Source organism: Pelecanus crispus, chromosome 3 (assembly GCF_030463565.1).
Source record: "Pelecanus crispus isolate bPelCri1 chromosome 3, bPelCri1.pri, whole genome shotgun sequence".
NCBI classification, from domain to species: Eukaryota; Metazoa; Chordata; class Aves; order Pelecaniformes; family Pelecanidae; genus Pelecanus; species Pelecanus crispus.
The window spans coordinates 129,225,668-129,242,544 of record NC_134645.1 but is presented as its reverse complement, the minus strand read 5'-3'; the positions used below and the strand labels follow the sequence as shown (position 1 = coordinate 129,242,544).

Sequence of the window (16,877 nt, the reverse complement as noted above, 5' to 3'; positions counted from 1 at the left end):
CTCTGCTCCGGTGGTTTTGGTCTTTTGACACCAGCTCTGCACATGATGGATAAACAATTCAATTAGCAAAGATGTGCTTGTGCTGAACTCTGCAAAGGCAGGCAGGCAGGTGTTTTCAAAGGGAGAGTGGTTTGGACTGAAGCAAAACCTTGCAAGCAGTCCAGTGGTAGACCTGGGCTCACGGTTACTTGTTGCTTTTTAAGGGAGGTGGGGTACTTTGGTGTACTTGCCGGGGAAGGAGCAAAAAAAAGGACAAACAGCTCTTGGGAAACGGAGGATGTGAACCATGGAAACTCCTGGATATCTCCTGGCTGGCAGGTCAGTGGGCTGTGAACCACTGGGCTCTCTGTTTCCCTGCGGCATCATTTGTCTCTGCAACTCCTCTGCAAGGTGAAGAATTTTTGTGGCTTTTGGCATTTCAGCAGATGGAGACTCTGGGTGTGTGCACTGCCCTAGAGCTTGTGCAGTCCCATATGATAACACTGTGAAGGGTGCTGAAGGTTTAGGTTTTTTTTTTTTTTTTCAGAAAAGATTGATATTCGGTCCCTATTTGTGCAAAATCTTTGCAAAAGTCCCAGCTGAAACAAAATGGGTCTATCTTAAAATATTTTTAGCTATAATCAGGCAGCCTGATTTGGTTTAAGCTTGCTTTTTGGAGGGGAGAAAATAACTATCTGATCAAGTGTTGAAATGTCTTAACTTTCCTTATGTTTTTATTTGAGCATGGGTAAGAGGGCATCATTAGTCCAACAGTTTAAAGCCAAATACATAAAGGCTCTGGAATATTTAAAAGGATATAAAGCCACGTGTTGGATTCAAACTACAATTGAGGTGCCACTCACAAAAACACAATGCCTTTAAAGAGCTTGTACTGTGCAAACAGGCTGTTCAGGGCAGCTGTGATGGATTTCTTTAGCCCCTATTATCTGCGTGTAAAACACGATGTTTTGATTCAATGCGTAGAAATGTCTGGTGGGAGGGAGTGGAGAAGACGGAGGCAGACTCTGCTGGGTGCCTGGTCTGTGACTCACTTGAACTCTAGCCTGGCTTTCCGAGCCTCCCTTTCTTCAGTCATCAGGCATCGGATCTGTCCCATCTCGCCCCTTTCTAACCTGCTCACCAACTTTGACGAGGCTTTGCAGGGTAGGGAATAGGAAGGTGATTAGATTCCTACAAGCATCATGAGAAGCAGCAGCCTGGCAGGGAAACCAGTTGACCCCCATGGATGGGATGTCTGTGAGCTCACCTCATGAAATACTGGGTTCCTCTGGCTGGTGGTGACTGCAGTATCCAAATCCCAGTATCCTGTACATGCTGTGGCACCAACACATTCTGAGGAAGCTAAAACTCAGCAGATTGGGGCCGTTGGCATTTCTTTTTTTGAAAACCCAAGTGGTTTTGTTTAGTGCCATTGTAGGGCTCTCTTCCATGCCGCCCGTTTTTCCCCCAAGCGGTGAAAGAAAACAATGAGGAGGAAATACTGGTGTGCATTAAATGTAACTCAAGGATGCTGGACTGTGTTGGGTTGCTCACAGTTTCTTCTGCTGTGTAAATGTCAAGACAAGCCTGTGGCATTTGTCCTTCAGAGCTGGAGATGATGATCCTTTGATGTTGTGTTGCAAGAGTGTTGCTCACGGCTTTAGATTACTTTATCTGATGCTGCAGGTCATGCTAATGGAGGGTTTACTCTTAAAGCTCAAAAACTGCTCCCTCAGTATCTTAAAGTACTGGCAGACAACCCAGCCACTACACAGAAAAGAAGAAAACCTGCTTCTCATATATATATTGTGGGGTTTGGGCAATTTTTGGTTGCTAATCTAGTGAGCAAAACTTTTGCTTGGGATAAAATAATCGGGGGAAAAAGACACGAAGTTGTTGTTGAGTTCCTATGTGAATTGACCAGGTTGGTCACAAATTCAGTGTTTGCTCCTGTTACCTTTCAGGGAAAGTGTACTTCTGTGCTTGTTTACACAAAACGAGTTGAAGCTCTTCCTTCTCTGTACTGCCATTTACCTTTTAGCCAGTCTTAAGCATCGTGGGTCACGGCTGTGCAGGTAAGGCACTCCGCCATAAATGCTGAAGGCTTTAATGTTGCCACGCAGCGGGTGGGAGGGCTGTAGCTCTGCAAATGAGGGATGCCATAAGAACAAAATGTCCATTAAATGGACTGTGACTTACTGTGGTGAAATGCATGTTATGTCAGTCTTAAAGGCACTGGGTGTAGTTATTAAAATCGGGTTTGTTACAGCTTTGTACGGTTAGGTCGTAATTGTATATACAGGATCCATTTGGTTCATACTGTACCACAGTGCCAACAGCGATGTTCCCCTTGAACTACAGGATGAAAAATATAGAACACGTTGCGTATTTGTTTGGGGGGCTGATTGCTGCACCCCAACACTGTGTAATTTTGAGTACTTAATCTGAATAGCTTAAAAGCTGATTCGTTACTTGCCGAAGCGTAAAGCAGAAGCTAGCAGACTGGATCATTTCTGCTGATTTAAAAAGCAGCATAATTACAGCCCCTAGTTTTAGAGCTTGCCAGAGGCTTTCTCTGCAGCCGCCTTCAGCTCCAGGAGTTTCTAGCACCTACTTTGTCAGGCAATGATTCATACGCTTGGGATGCCTCTTTTGAAATCTTTCTGATAGTCTGAGCTTGGCATGTGTGTCTAGGATAGAATCATAGAATCACAGAATCGTTTAGGTTGGAAAAGACCTTTAAGATCATCCAGTCCAACCATTAACCTAACACTACCAAGCCCACCACTAAACCAATTAAGGGGAGAGTAAGAATTTCATGTTTCCTGGCTTGGTGGCTGGATTATTTTTTAATGAAAGTAAAAACTAGGAATCATTAAGGTTGGAAAGGACCTCTAAGATCATCAGTCCAACCATCAACCCAACACCACCATGCCCACTAAACCATGTCCCAGATGTACATCTTCACACCAGGAATGTGTGTGGGAGCAGGAGAGCCTCCTGCGTGGAGGTGGAGAGTCAAGTGTCCAGGGGAAGATGCAGATCCAGGGTTTGCACTGTACCGGTTGCGTTGGGCACGTCCCACTCGGTAGTGATACCATACAGGGTAATGGTTTCAGGGTTGAAGTGTGTAGCCTGTGATCACTGTGTGGAGGAAAAAAGGTTCTCAGCCTTTTGGCAAGTGGATAATTCAAAAAGTACAAAAGACAGGAAACTTGCTTCCTGGTCTGTGACCAGACAATTGGCATTTTCTACAGTGGTTAACAAAGCAATTACCAGTAGCTTTTTTTTACATATTTTTCTTTAATGAGGAGTAATATGCATATAGAAAAGACCTACTTAAAGGCTTCATTTATATTTTTTAAATCAGATCATTATTTAATAACTTAGATACTTTGTTGTTGGAATGGTATATGTTTTTGCAGCCCTTTGTATTTTGTGGTAGATTGAATTATATCCCTTCTAAAATGCAAATTTTAGTCTCTTTCCTGACATGAAGAAAATTGTTGTGATGCCCCAGCAAGGTAAGTGCAACATTTCTACAGGATATTTGCTGGTTTAGCCATTTCTTTTTGGCTTGTAACTCCTTGATGGTATGAAATAAAAACTTCCCTGTCAAAAACTTTCTGGCAGTTATAAGCGTTGTTTCAGAATTAGGTTTTTTTGGAGCAGAGAACTGTTTGCCTTTTCTGTACTGTGCTTCATCTCATCAGCTGCCACTTTTTGTGGTGCTTGGAGCATCTAAGCTACTGTGGCCATATCCTACGTGGTTGTGGAGTCTTGAAGCCTGTGTTAACCAGTGGATTAGATGTGGTGTAGGAACAGCTTGGAGTAAGCGTAGTGCTTGGTGCACTAGACTGAGACCTACACTTAACCTGAACCTCTTTTCCCTGAAGACTCGATGACATTGCTGCTGGAGTGAAGAGGATTCTCTCCGTTTCCTATTTTAATCAGTTGTTTCGGGGAGAAAACAGCAATTTGGACTACAGTGGGGTAAGTACAGGGCTCTGGTTTCTATGTTTCCCTAGGTTTGGGGGGTGGGGTGGGAAGGGAAGCTATGCCTTGCTGGGAAAGGATGAGAGGAAATGGCCTCAAGCTGTGTCAGGGGAGGTTTAGATTGGATATTAGGAAAAATTTCTTTATGGGAAGAGTGGTCAAGAATTGGAACAGGCTGTCCAGAGAGGTGGTGGAGTCACCATCCCTGGAAGTGTCCAAAAAACAGGCAGACGTAGCACTTGGGGACACGGTTTAGTGGGCATGGGGGTGTTGGGATGATGGTTGGACTGATGATCTTAGAGGTCCTTTCCAACCTTAATGATTCCTAGTTTTTACTTTCATTAAAAATAATCCAGCCACCAAGCCAGGAAACATGAAATTGCTACGCTCCCCTTAATTGGTTTAGTGGTAGGCTTGGTAGTGCTAGGTTAATGATTGCAGTGGATGATCTTAAAGGTCTTTTCCAACCTAAACAATTCTATGATTCCATGAAAAAGGTTTTCTTCCACAGATCCTTAAGGGATGCTTGTGCAACATCAAATATATAAATTATCCTGGCCGCGCTGCCAGCAGTTGGCAAAGCTGACATTTCACAGTGGGGAAAGCTTTGGCAATGCTGAATTAAAATGCTGCTGTTCTCCACCTCTTTCCCCTCCTCGCTTGTGCTGGTCCAGCTGTTCGTGATTCCACATGGCACACTGGATTGGAAAAAAAATGGTAAGGAAAAGTAACCCAGCCAAAAGGGTAAAGCCCTGCAGCCTGAGTTGGCATGAGTGTTAAACATTGCAATGATGCTTTTAGTAATTAAGTCATAGGGAAGATGTGTAAGGTGAAAACCCATGTGGCTTAATGAGCTGTCATCTAAGGCTCTGTCACTGCAACTGGTTCCTCATGCAGACTGGAAGGACGATTGTGGGGTTTTTTTTTTTTGTTTTTGTTTTTTTTTTTAGGCACTGGACTGGGGTCTGGGAGACGGAAGTCCTGGTCCTGCCGCTGCCACAGATTGCTGGTGTCATCTCAAGTGAGTTACCTCATCTGCATCAGTCTTGGCCGAAGAAGCGCGCTTTCTGGGTGAGTCCAAATGAAATTCCCTGTTCTCACACGCCTCTTGTGTGTTTGCTGTTTGGGACAGAGACTGCTTGGCTATTGTGCAGCTTGGATTAAAGACAGCCTCTAAGCACTAACCAGGGTCTAAGGTGTCGAGCGTGTAGTGAAGCCCCAGTGGAGCTAACCGAGGAGAAGGAGGGTATACCTCGGTCTTTGCCCACTGCTAACATTACAGAAAGCTGTGCACTTAATATCTGCATGATTGTCAACTAAATTGACTAAAAAATAACTGGTCTATAGAACTATAAGGCTTGTGCCCACAGAGTATGGTACTGTGCAGAGCAGCAAACCAAAGGGATTGCATGTCTCTATGGCAAGAGCTCTGTTGTGTCTCCAAGTGTGCTGGAAGGCTGGGAAGAGATCCTTTCGCTCAGAAGGGGGAGCAGGCATGAGATCATGAAAACCCTGGGAGTAGGAGGGAGATTAAGCCTGAGGCTGTGGGAGAGGCTGTTGCAGAAGGCTTTGAACAAGACGAGTGCTTCTGGATGTTACATGGAAAAGGGGAGGAAGAAGGTGGCTGCATGAAGCAGAGCAGGGAGAGTAACAAGTGCTCTTGGAGGCATCAGCTCCATGGCACCGTGCTGCTTACAAGAGGATGGATGGTTCTCATCTGCTGCTGGAGACTCCCAACAGCAGAATTAATTCCCAGCAACCCTGATCCCCACCCTGGCCCTTTCGGCAGCGCTACACACAAGTCCCAGCTCGGAGGAGTGCCTCGCCACACGCTGTGCAAATGATGCTCTGGAGTTTGCCAGCTTACTGTGTTTTAATAATATGGCCCCCCTAGAAGGGGATGGTCTGTACACTGCCATTGCTTGGGCTCGTGTTGTAGCTGCGCGACACCATGTTAAAACTCATGCTATTTTGGAACCCTTTGAGGGGGGAAGAAAAGAAATAGGATTAACTACTAGAAAATCAGATCAAAAAAATCAGGTCAATTAGAGGCTGGCTGCGTATCCTGCTCTCCAAACTAGAAGCATCCTTAAATCTACAACTCTGCTGCTGTTACAGGAGGGCATCTCCTGAATGAGAGAGGAAGAAAGGGTGCTGTGTGAGGATCATGCTGTCCCCCTTCCTGAGTTAAAATTAACCTTCTGCTTTCCTCTCGCCCTTCTTCAGTTCCCTGGATTTCTTTCTGATGAGAACGTTCCCTCAACACCCGGCACAGTTCTGACTTCCCCTTCCCTGTCATCACGGCCTTGAGAGGCAGAGCAGCTTGCTGGAACATGTCCCGCTCTCTTCCCCTTGGCTCTTTTAATTTATGTTTCAAATATTCCTTTGTTAGCATGTTTCTGAACTTCAGACTGGCTTTTCTTCTTTGCAGTCTCTCAGACACGGTTTTAAAAAAAAAAAAAACCAACCCCAGAAAACCTTAAAATCCAGATATGATGAAAAATATAAAGCACACAAGCTTCTCAGTAGTTTGTAACCCTCCCTCTCTCCCTGGAACACTTTTGGGGGCACCCTTTGTCATGCACAGAGGCTCTGTGAGCAGGGTACATGCAAGCAAAGCCTAGTGAGCTACAAGGCTGTGCTGACCACTGAGAAAGGCACCCAAAGTGTCTTTGGTGCCCAAACAGGCACTCGTCGGGTGGGAGGGTTGGCCTCGGCCGCTTGCTGGAATGGATCACCCACATTGCTGAGATGCCATCATCCATCTCGTGGAGCTGGCTTTTCTCCCCCTTAGGATTTTCTGCCTTTTCATGTTGAGTTTTTTCCTCTTGCACGTTTGAGCTGCTACCTATCACATCTTGACGATCCTACCTCGGTCCTTGGTTTTACCTTTCTTATCTTGCAGGGCTCTGTGCTCTTTCTCACAAGTCGGCAATCTTTTTGGCTCTCAGAGGCAGGGTTATCCAGCTGGGCCATATCAGGGAGGCCTTGGATTGCGGCTGAACCCGGAGGACGGGGTGGTTTCAGGGCCAGCTTGCTGCAAGCTCTGTTTAGCTTCTGTTCGTGCCAGTTTAACACTCCAGATGGTTGCCTCGGTGCTGGAGGAGGTACCTGGGTTATTAAATCACTCCTGCTTCTTTGTCAGTCTGGGGGATCTGCTATCCTGGTGTGATGCTGGTCTAGAAGAGGACTTTACATTGAGTCAGGCTAGCAGATACAGTAAAACCACCGGAAGCAGCTTCAGGTGCTCTGTGCATCATCCTTCCCAAGCAGAAAAAGCCCTTTTGCTCAACTGCATGCATATATCAGGGCCCTGGAGACAACAAGATTTTTTTCTTTTTACCTCTGCAGCATGAAAGGTGAGATGTGTTTGCCCTCACTGCAAGGCTGGATCCATGGTGCCCTTCCTGAGAGCAGCCATGGAGTCATGCTAGAGGCTCTGCTCTTCCTTTTTTTCATTTGGTGGCAGACTCCTCAGCCTGGAAAAGTGATTGTTGAGGTGATGAGGACATGGTTTAGCGGGCATGGTGGTGTTGGGTTGATGGTTGGACTGATGATCTTAGAGGTCCTTTCCAACCTTAGTGATTCCTAGTCTTTGCTTTCATTAAAAAATAATCCAGCCACCAAGCCAGGAAACATGAAATTACTCCTCTCCCCTTAATTGGTTTAGTGGTGGACTTGGCAGTGTGAGGTTAATGGTTGGACTGGATGATCTTAAAGGTCTTTTCCAACCTCAACGATTCTATGATATGATGGAAGTCTATGAAATATTGGCATGGAGAAGGTAAGGAACAACTATTTGCTCTGCCTCATACAAGAATTAAAGTGCACCAGATGAAATTATCAGGCGGCACTTGAAACAAAAGGAAGTGGTGTTTGGCAGGGTGTGTGGTTCAGCTGGGGAGCTCATAGCCATGGGACGTTGTAGATGCCAAACACGATATACATTCAAAAAGCAGCTAAATATGGGAAAGCAAAATCCATCAAGGGTTATTTAACACAAAGACATCAGCTGTGAATGGATGTCCCTGAGCGATACAGTATCGGGGTGTCAGGGATGCATAGCTATTAGTTTTTCCTCCATGTACTGTGTCCTGGCTGGCTGCTGGTGGCCTTTGAGACAGCGTACAGGACTTGGATGACCCTTTAGTTTGACTCGATTTGCTGAAGATACTGCACAGTCTATAGCAGATGGAATGATAACTGCTGGTACTCGCAGAGCTTTGCTTCCCTAGGGGCTTTAAATGCATTTTTCGAGGGTCTGCAGTCCAACAAGAGAGTTCTTTGTCTTTATTTTCCTACTGTAGCTTTTCCTCTTTAAAGAAAGAGAGACAGCTGGTTTTGTGAATGGTACTTAACAGTTCTTTCAAACTCAATTAGGCACTTGGGAGGCAGGAGTTGTGAGCACTCAGCTTCCACAGCGAGCAAAGGGTTTTCCCCCCTGCAGTGTCTGTTGTATCATGATTTTCCAAGATGTCCACACTTTGTGAGCTGAGGTTTTAAAAAGTGGCCTTTGTTAGTGTCTGAAAGCCTTGGAAATAGTGGCCAGTCCTGCTTTGTTTGCTCTCCTAACTTTGAAATGTTCTGAAACAATTTCATTCATGGCTTCCCTTTGAGGGGGTGGGGATTAAAAAAACCAGGCTCTGTCCCAATCCTGAACTGACTTGAATCTTGTATCTACAACAGATGCCAGGGATTTTTTTATTTTTTGCAGACTTGACAACAAACCTTTCTGCCATTTGAAATGGCCAGACAGTGAAACTGAAATGCTTCTTCGTTTTGTTATAAAGCGCATATCAGGGTGCAGTGTTTTGTGTAGGGTATTCTGCTCGTGCCGTGTAGCTGTGCCCATGTACTGCCCAGCCAGGCATTAAGTGATGTGATTAATGGCTGTCACATGTGGTTGACTCTGCCTCTGATCTCTAGGCTGGGGAGATCTGTGTGTGCAGTGGAGGGTTTTATTTTGCTAGCAGAGCTCTGTGAAAGGCTTCCCTCCTAGGAAATTGTTTCTGGTAGTTTAATGTTGGTCTTTGTCCTGACTGGAAATTAAGACCTCAAAAAAAAAAAAAAAAAAAGATTTTTTTGTATGACACTTTTTTCTTTATTTCTTTAAGCTTGCCAGATTATTTCCTTTAGGTACCTTTAACAAAAGCATTTTTATATTTCAGGATTCTTTTTTGGATGGCTGAGCTAAAGGTTCCAGCTCACTGAGCTGTGCACTCACAGGGGCCTGGGATACTTTATATGTCCTATTTTCATGCTCTGGACTCCTGCCCAGACAGCGTCTCCTCAGAGCAGGACACTGCCATGAGAAACAGAGCTGAGCTGGCTTAATGCAAGCATGTAAGAATGACCATGCCGGTCAGCGAGAAGCTACAAGCATCTCCACGCTTGGTCTCCAGCAACGATCAACAGTGGATGTTTAAGGAGAGAATACAGGGAATGGGAGATTTCCCAGACTCCAGTCACAAGCAGTTCAATGACTTCTTGAGGCAGAAGTTATATCTGGATTGTCATGTTTAATACTCACTGTGGAGCTATCCTCTGCAAATTGCCTCCTGCATCCATGTTCCCTTTGGGACTTGGTGATCAAGCACTTGGCTCTCCTGTTTACTTTGGAAAGGCTACGAATGTATGGCACCCAAAGCTGCAGTCCCAGCAGGCAAACAGTGGCCTGAAGTCATGCAACTGAACGCTGACATGACTTGAAACACTTTGGATTTAGTTCAAGAAAATGCTGACTTTTGATTTTAAGAGGAATGAAAAGAAAAATGAATGATTTAGGCAAAATCCCCTTTTTGCCTCCAAGGACAATTCTTTTTTTTTTTTCTTTGCTGAGATTGCTCTTTCTATGGATGGAAAATTCCCAACCTGCTTGAGTTGCCAAGCTCTTGTTTTTAGCTAAAGCATATGCTGATGTATGTTTGTATCTTGCTCCAGCAAAAAGCTGTGGATAAATAAAGAGCTGAAGGCAGCATGCAGTTCCCTTCCCCATTCCAACAGTCCTCATATTGCCAGTGGGGGGGATGGAAAAATGTCAATTACAGTTCAGTCTGCAGGAATGACAGCAAAATTATACAAATTAAGAAAATAAAATATAATTCCAACTCTTTCACCTATCCTACAGGGAACTTCACTGTAAATGCAGAAAGATCCTGAAAAGTTGATCTACGGCACCCATTGCATGAGAGACATCAATTGAAGGAATAAACTGCCTTTATTTCAGTAAGAGGACTATTAAACTTCAGGAGCAAAGTTTTTAGACTCATTGTGCTAGATTATAAAGATTATCTAATAATTCTGTATGGAAAATGGAATTCTTAAATGCTTTGCCCCTCCCTAGCTCATAACACGATGCCTTACTGCCCTCAAGCAAAGGCAAGAAATTCTTAAGCCGATTTTTTCACTGACACTCTGCATGCTACTGCTGGTTGCTCTGCTCAGTCTTAACAGCTATGAGAGGCTGGTGAGTCTGTGGGAAAGGTGTCTGCCTGTTCTTGGACACATCAAGCATGCTCCTAGCACTTGATAAATGATTTTGCAGCTGTGGTAACGGCTCCATTTTACAGAGATGGCCATTTTAGATTTCATTTTAAATGCATTTTAACTTTCTTGTCCTGAAGTTTCCCTCCAAGGTCTTCTGCCAAAAGTCAGCTTTATTTTAGAGTGAAAGTTTTGAGGTTAATTGAACCAGGGCACTTTGGAGATGAGGGAATTAAGTCCATGAGACCTTGCAGATTTCATAAAATGCACCAATATGTTTTTAGCACGCTTTTCTCAGGTTGATTCAGGGGGGTTGCACTCTTCAAGACCAATGAAACCCAGTGGACAATAATAAGCTACACTGAGCAGTTGTGCATCTACTGCCAGATCCGGTTGAGTCATTGATTTTACAGGGTTTGAGCCCCTGACAGGGAAGCTTTATGTTGCATTATCAGATGAAACCCGAGTCCTTTTCATAAACCCGCTATTTATTCTCCAAAGTCTATTTAACAAATGTGCTCAGTAAACAGAGTTGGGAAAGTGGCTTTAACTTGATTACAAGGTTTTCCTCCTCTGCTTTGTTCCCTTGCAGAAAATGACCCTGATGAATGGCACGTCCTCTCAGGCTGTAACTGGCCTCAGCCAACCCTACCTGAGGCCTCTTCTTTAGCCAGCTGTGGCAGCAGGAAGAGAGGAGAAAGAAACGGTGTTGGACTCGTGAACATCTGAGTATTTCATAGTATACCATTTTCTGAGTATTCAGTGTTTCAAGGCTGCTATTTGGTGTTTGACAGGTTCCTATCTTGGGCAGATAGAGGTGATCTTCCACCCTTCTTGTCCCAGAGCGCCCGCCTTGGTCAGAGCTGTGATTACGGCTTACTTGTCCACCATAGCGTGCAGTGCTTGCTTCTGCCACGCTGCCGAGCCACAAGAGCGCTGGAGGTGGGATCTGCTCTGTGGGGCAATACTGAGACTGTTTTGCACCAACTAGTGGATCGCCCAGAGAGACCGTGTCTACAGCGGGCCTGTGATGTCATCTCTGCACTAGGATGACACCGCCAGCTCTGCTGCTGTGAGATAGTTGGTGCCCTTGTCACTCCTGTCTGGCTGTCTGTGACAGTCAGGAAGGGACTGGAGTGATGCAGAACCCTTCCTGCTCAATAAATGTAGATTGTAATTATAAAGCAGTGTATTCATTGCCCTATTCATCTGATAGCTGCGTGTTTACTGGGTAAAAGCATTTATCAAGAAACTCTGTAATCTATCAGCACTCCAAGGAGAGTAAACCACCAGGCAGACCACTCCTTTTGGATCAGAAGGTCACTTCCCATTTTCTTGGTTTCTGAGCTTCTTAGGAAGATGCATCACTGCATTGACAGTGAACCTAAGTTATAAAAACCGTGGCACAAATGCGTTTTTCCAAAATCTTCTGGTTTGCCTTTTGTGGTTTCCAAACATTCTCTTCCTCAGCATCAAGGGATCCATCCATACGCAAAGGTTGCTAGAGTGGCCTGCTTCTGCTTAGCTGAGCATCCCAACAACTGCAGTGGTTGCCTCAGAATGGTGCAGCAGATGCTGCCAGCCTCAGATGGACACTGTTTGGGTTGGACAGTTATCAGAGAATTGGTATTGTTGGATGGGTGAAAGGAAAAGGTATTTCTGTGACTAGGGAGTATCTTCTCTGAGGGAAAGCTCAAGGCTTTTTTCCCTTACTGTGAGTAAATAAAGGATTAAGCCCAACTTCCGTTCCATTAAAGTTTCCCCTTTCTCATGGAGCTTGAAACCTTGCCGTGTTTTCAGGTACACACTGAACAGCCCAGCTATTCTGCTATATTGGGAAGGCCAGATCCAGATGAACCTTGATAGAGGAGGACAGTTAAATTCATTGCATTAATGACCATTGTTCTTTGTGGTGTGTGATAAAGTTGGTGTGAGGCTTTGTCTGAATTTTTAGGATAGTCTGGTTTTCATGTCTCGCAGGGTACATTCCTTAACCCTTACTGTATTGCAACATCTGCTCACCTCAAAGACCTGTATGAGCTTGTTTTCATACCAGGTTGTGTGTTTAGAAGGATATAGACCTTTAGGAAAGCAAGCCATGATTTACTGGACAGAGAAAACTTACTGTGAACAAACTGTCTTCTACTGGCCTGAGAGTGGTCTGAAATGCTGCTCCTGCTTAGACTGGAAATTAATCCTCGTTGTTAGCTGCACTAATTATGCATCTTGTTTCCATAGCCTACTTAAATGAATCCTTGTGTGGAGACCTGCACTGTCAAGGCCAGTAAGGAAGAAAAATGGATGCTGTGTGCACCGCAGGCACCATTACAGTGGATCTGGTTCTGCAAAAACAGCTGCTGAGGGTATATAATGTTTCCCTTCTGCCTTTGTTTTTGGCTGGGGTTACTCACATTTGTTACAGGATGTTATTTGGCCTTCACAGAAGCTGTGACGGGCAGGGAGATTGGTTGGGACTTACAGTTTCGGTTCTGAGCCTTCCATGTGACATTCTCGGTGTGCTACAGGAGCTCTGCCAGAAAACCTGGAAAGACAGCAAAAGGGAAGCAAGAGTCACTTTGAATTAGAGCACCTGCCTGCCCCTTGTGAGCTCTGTGTATCCACTCTGAAGTGTGAAAACCCTGCTGAAGGGTAAGCGTCAACTTGCTGTGGATTTCTTAGCAACATTATGGCCTCTGTACAGGCAAGTGTTCATGAAGGGTATGACGTAGAGCCTGATTTTTCCCTGCCTGGCTCATTACTTATACATGCAAATATATCTCAAATCGTTGTTCTTATATTTGGGATGTAGCCTTCATCCATTTTGTTTGCTTAAACGTGAAGCTGCAAGACAGTGTGTAAATCAGCATGTAGAGGGAAATCTTTAGGGAACAAATGAAGCTGTTTCCTTCCCCAAAATACCAAACACATCTCTTTCTGAGATCTAGGAATTCCTACTAGCTGGTTGCAGTACAGGTCAGGGCTTCTTGAGGGCTGTGTAACCTCCAAAAATTGAATCAGTGACCTTTTTGGTACATTCTCAGGATAAACAACTGTTCCCTCATTACTTTATATGCTTCTTGGATGTTAAATAAATCACAAACCATTCTATGGGTGACACCAGAACTGGAGGATTGCTCTATATACAGACTTATACTGCAAAGGCTTCAGAGCTGCAGAAGTAGCAAGCATGGGGAGAGATTCAGGCCTTAAATCTGAAGAGAGGTCATTAAGCCTCTCCCTTTGCCCTGAGGCAGGATCCCCTAAATGTACATCTTTGCTGGTGGGGCTTACTTACCCTGCTCTTAAATCTCTTAGCAACAGAAACTCAGCTCCCTCCCCATGTGATCTTTTCCAGGACTTCCCTTACAGCTAAAAGTTTGTCCTAATGAAGAATCTTGCTGCTATTTGAGTACATGGCTTCGAAACCAATATATTTTGGGGGTTTGGTGGTGGTGGTGCTTTCTGCTATCAGATTGGCCCCTTGTCTCCTCCAACCACTTATGTTCTTCACAGAACCATCTCTGTTCCCTTCTCCTTTCCCATTTTTTTGATAATTCTTGTCGCTATGGCCTGTCATTAACTGTGTCTCATCTCTCTTGTAAAACCCTTCACCATGAGGGTGGAAATTACCATTGTGGGTATAAAAGAAACCAGATAAAATACCTGCCATCAGTGCATTAGCAGTATTCACGTGTCTCACGTTGTGGTGGACAAATTACTGTCTCGAAGGGGAGCTGCCCTTGTAGGATTGCTATCCTGTGTTCACAACGAAGATGTTGATTATAAGAAGGCAGCAACACAAAAGCATCTGGGGAGCACTGAAGGCTTTATCTTGGTATGTTATGGTGCAAGATGCCGTGTGCTCCCCTTACACAGAAAAATGTGACTGCAGCCCCTGCAGTGCCTAAGATGTGTGCACTCAGTGCTGGAGTAAAATCTGCTGCAGAAACTCCTGCTTTCTCTGACCAGCCTGCCCCAAGAAAATGCTACCTTTCAGGCAGTGATCTTACACAAAGTGTTGAACAGCCAGGATGAGAGATGCTATCAGCAGAAGCATGCCTCCTTCTCAGCCTACCTGAAGGGCTAACACCTGTGTTTTCATTTTGCAGGAGCTCACAAGAACCAGAACGATGCCACATGAATGATCTTAAAAATAAGGCATCCATGGTTCACATACTGGTTCACACCTCTCATTTTAAAAAAAAAAAAAAAAAAAAAAAAAAAAAAAAAGACAAGGCAAATCTAATTGAACCAAACAGCATCAAGCTCGCTCTTTTAATTAAAAACAATGACTTCTAAAAATCTTCCCCGTCTATTCTCCTCCAAGGAAATGGCAATCCTGTGTGACGCACATGTTTGGGTGCAAAAGCAATGCCAGTCACTCACAGAGGGAAGATTCCAACTGACTTCGATCAGTACAAGGTGCTCCCTTGCCTGCCAACACAACGTGACACCCTCTTCTACACAAGCACAGCCTCTGTCAGATCTGTTGAGGATGATGAACATCAGGGTTAAACCAGTTCAGTGCCACAGGGAAAAGATGTTTCTTCTTTTCACATTCTGCGTAGCTGACCTGCCACCAAAGTGAAGTTCGGTCTCCCTCCTTGGTGACTCTTTGTGGCTACTCTGGCACATTTGGACACAACAGGAACTTGTATCTAGAATTTACTCATTAGTGCTGTCTGCTATGGTCTGAGGGACGCAAGACCATATAAAGTCAAGGCAAAAGTCCACTTCCTTATGAACCTGTCTCTTAACACTGGGCAGTGGCAAAAGCTTGTAGAAAAAATATAAGAATACAACCTGGCATACAGTGATCTTACAGTACTACACGCCCCTGTCCTCTGGTGATCATATCATGTCTTGTTATGTTCTCCAGTTCATGTAGGTCCTCTGAGCCAACCTCCCAGCACTGATTTCAGATCAGTATGATCCCATGCAGTGATACCACCAGCAACACATTTTCTACGAAAATTTTTAGGAGAAATAAAATGAATCAGGCTGTGCCACTTTTTCCTTGTGTGGAGACTCTGTAACTTCCTTCCCCTGACGTGTGAGCTGGTTTTTTTCTCCCAAAGATGCATGTTATAGTCCTAAACTGCTGCATACGCTGCCTCTTGTGCCAATTACATGTACTTATCTGAGAGCAGAATTGGGGTCCAGATCAGTATTCATCAATAAATATGGTGGAGCACCTGCTGTTCTTAGCAAGCATAGATCAGTATGGCTCTATAGGTTTACCCAAGTGAGTGATCTGGTCATGGAAGGATCTGCTGGCATCTTAATTGTGTGACCTGGATCCAGTATGTTGCCAAAAAGCTGTAGCTTGTTCTCTCTGCTTCCCATAAGCCTTGCCTGGTTCAGTCATTGTGCTCAAGGGCTGTTCTGCACCACCCACACCCCTGGTCAGGACTGCAGCTTATTACAGATATGACTGGCTCTCCTAGGCTGTATCACCAGGTCCTTGACTGCCCAGACATCGGAGAGGGCTGTAGTACCCAACTGATCTTCCAGTTGCTAATCGTCGCCTTCTCACGTACCCAACTGATCTTCCAGTTGCTAATCGTCACCTTCTCATTTCAAACTTCCTCTGCTGCCTTTCCTGGCTTTGCATCATTCCAGTGGCTCATCTGCATGAACAGCTGCTAGAAGTTATTCTCCCTTTGTCAGACTGTGGTTTCTAGTGTTCCCGCTCTTACTGAGGTCACCAGCCCAGTGGCAGGGTAGGACCCATTAGGTTCTACAATTTTTCTGAGCAAGGTTGGACTTCCTAAAAGAACAATACAAGGAGATGGCTCCCTCTTCCCCATCAAGGCCAGCGTCTCATGTATATGCAAAGTCCTAACTGGCTTCGCTAACTGAGGCCTCAGCCCAGCAGAATGAGTCACCTGGTTGGTCTTGGGTGCCGAAACCAATGTAGGGGGACTTTGTTCAGTCAAGAGGATCTTCGCTGGAACAGGGACTGTAGGAATTGTTGTGTTTTTGCTATCTACACAGCCTGACAGTTAAGACACCATGCTTCAAAACTGGAGATACACCTTATCAGTACACACACTCACATTCAGAGCCCCAGCTGACAGCTGTTCAACAAACTGCTGTGCAGCTTCTGGCATATCACGTGAGAGAGAGTCTGCTAGCTGATTCTGTGCAGCAGATGGGCGTAGCTATTCCAGGAAGAAAAGTCATCCCATCGACATACTTGCTCTTCTAACTAGGAGGCCATGTGGAGAATACAGTTAGTGGAGCTGCATGTCCACAGCAAGGATCCCACTGTTAGACTCTGGGGTAAGGCTAACACTCAGAGACCATTAGATTCTACAAGCAAAAACTAAAATAGTCTTAGAAAGTGAATTCACTTGGTATCAGGTATATTGAGCTGGGATAGGATGGCACTTTTCATTGGAGACATTTCTTTTTAT

General features: G+C 44.8%; 1 protein-coding gene across 6 annotated transcripts in view; it reads left to right on the top strand.

The window, feature by feature from the left end:
- The window catches only part of MTMR9 (myotubularin related protein 9), a 39,920-nt gene extending 26,792 nt beyond the window's left edge, over positions 1–13,128 (top strand). The window contains exons 12-16 of one of the 6 annotated variants that reach the window (XR_012830913.1): positions 1,944–2,054; positions 3,876–3,972; positions 4,926–5,046; positions 12,697–12,821; positions 12,984–13,128. The gene's annotated coding sequence lies outside the window, so the exon portion shown is untranslated. Of the gene's footprint in view, positions 1–1,943; positions 2,055–3,875; positions 3,973–4,486; positions 4,501–4,925; positions 5,047–12,696 lie in introns of those variants that run through there. The other 5 variants (XR_012830912.1, XR_012830911.1, XR_012830917.1 and 2 more) reach the window with 5 other exon arrangements.
- The last annotated feature ends 3,749 nt before the right edge of the window (positions 13,129–16,877 follow it).